Genomic DNA, 2,135 nt, shown 5'->3' with positions numbered 1-2,135 from the left:
CGGTCCGGTACGGGGGCAACACTGAGGGTTGCGATCCGTTGCCGGACACGCAAAAAAAAAAAGACAAAAAAAAAAAAGAAATATGCAGAGAGTTTAATGTAGCTAATTCTGTAAGAGATAGGAAAAGAAACAGATGCCCTTCATTTTAAACAGAATCAGAACAGTGTGTCATCACTAACAATAATATTCACAAAGAGGAACTGGCCAGTTAGCTCAGTTGGTTAGAGCATGGTGTTGATAACACCAAGGTCGAGGGTTTGATCTCTGTGCCAGCCAGCCACCAGAAAAAACAAAAACAAACAAACAGGAAAATATTCACAAAGACCAAATAATAGCATGGAAAATATATATTATGTCAAAGCAAAATATAAAACTATAGAGATGGATGTAAATCAATATACTGGTAGGTACGTAAGTATTTAACCTATGCATTATAAACTTGGAAGAAAATATATACAATGGAATATTTTCAGCCTTAAGAAGGAAGCAACTGACACATGCTACAACATGGATGAATCTTGAGGACATTGTGCTTAGTGAAATAAATCAGTCAAAAAAGGACAAATACTTCATCATTCCATTTATATGAGGTCCCTAGAGTAGTCAAAGTCACAGAGGCAGAGAGTAGAATGGTGGCTGCCAGGGGCTGGGGGAGGGGAAGGGGGAGTTGTTTCATTCCCCATTCAGAGTTTCAGTTTGGAAAGATGAAAGCGTTCTGGAGGTGGATGGTGGTGTTGGTTGCACAACAATGTAAATATGCTTAACACCACTGAACTGTATACCTAAAAATAGTTAAAATGGTAAATTTTATATTATAGATACTTTACCACAATTTTTTTAAAACTTGGAAGAAAATACAAGAAAACATTAAAAGCAGTTGGTGGTGGAATTTGAGGGCATTTGGAAGTCCAGATCAATCAGGTACACCTATTTTTTTGCTTTGATGCCTCTCTACGTAGTCTTACCATCTCTCTGGGAACACTAAAAGAGCGGTCCAGAGCTACAAACAGAAGCCCAGTGGTCTGCACTGCTATTCCTGCTGGCAGTGTCTTCCCAGGAAGTGCATGCAGAAAGCATGTCTTCACAGTCACACTTAAACCTCAGAATACAAACTGTGCCCACTCTCCACCCAATCATGTCTTACACAGACAAGGAATAGAAAGTGACTTTATGTCAAGTCATTTGACGAACACTTGAGGAGCCTTCAAATCCTTCTCCCAATAGTCTATGAATGAGCCAAATGAAGAAGGAGTCAGTACATTAACTGAGGTCCTACTGTGTGCCGGGCACCACATGAGGTGCTATGCACACATTGTTCCTCACAACATGAGATCAAGTATTGCTATCTCTACTTTATAGACATAGAAGCTGTGGTGCAAAGAGATGACATATCTTGTTCCAGGTCACATTTCTAATAAGCGTTTTAGGAAGCAGCACTCCAAAAGCCTTCCTCGGGATGAAGTGATGATCTCTGGCAGAAAGTTCAAGAAAAGAGCCTAAGCTTCACAAGCAGAATTCAATAACTGGAGAATCTTATAGTATGTACAATCAACTCTGGCTGCATTTATGGGAGGCCAGCATAGCCTAGTGGCTCTGGAGCTCAAAAACTTGGGGTTAAATGTTTACTCCACCACTATTAGATGGATGACCCTCTTCAAAGGACCTAACTTTTTTAGATTTCAAGTGACATAAAAGAGAAGGAATGGAACTGTGTCTAACTCATTAGGGATTTATCAGGATTAAATGACATATATGGTTAAAGGATTCAAAGCTCAATAATGCTAGCTACTAGAAGTACTAGCAATAATATTTATTCTTTTTTTTTTTGATTCAACGAACAGTTTTTTTTTTAATTGAAAAAATATTTTTATTTTTATTTATTTTTTTCTTCCAAATTTTATTTTATTTTGTCCATATAAAATGTGGTTGATTATTGTGGCCCATTACCGAGACCTCCCTCCCTCCTCCCTCTCCCTCCTCCCTCCTCCCTCCCAACAATGTCCTTTCTGTTTGCTTGTCGTATCAACTTCAAGGAATTGTGATTGTTGTGTCTTCTTTCCTCCCCCCCAAGGTTTTTTTTATGTATTTATTTATTTTTAGCTCCCACAAATAAGTGAGAACATGTGATATTTCTC

General features: G+C 38.4%; 1 protein-coding gene across 1 annotated transcript in view; it reads right to left on the bottom strand.

Annotated features, from left to right (window-relative positions):
* The window catches only part of EEFSEC (eukaryotic elongation factor, selenocysteine-tRNA-specific), a 115,640-nt gene that overhangs the window by 85,420 nt on the left and 28,085 nt on the right, over window positions 1-2,135 (bottom strand). The gene's annotated exons all lie outside the window — the stretch shown is intronic.

The sequence above is a fragment of the Galeopterus variegatus genome, unplaced genomic scaffold, assembly GCF_000696425.1.
Source record: "Galeopterus variegatus unplaced genomic scaffold, G_variegatus-3.0.2 Scaffold2572, whole genome shotgun sequence".
NCBI classification, from domain to species: domain Eukaryota; kingdom Metazoa; phylum Chordata; class Mammalia; order Dermoptera; family Cynocephalidae; genus Galeopterus; species Galeopterus variegatus.
Note: the sequence above shows the minus strand (reverse complement) of the source record. Positions and strands in the feature narration are given on the sequence as shown.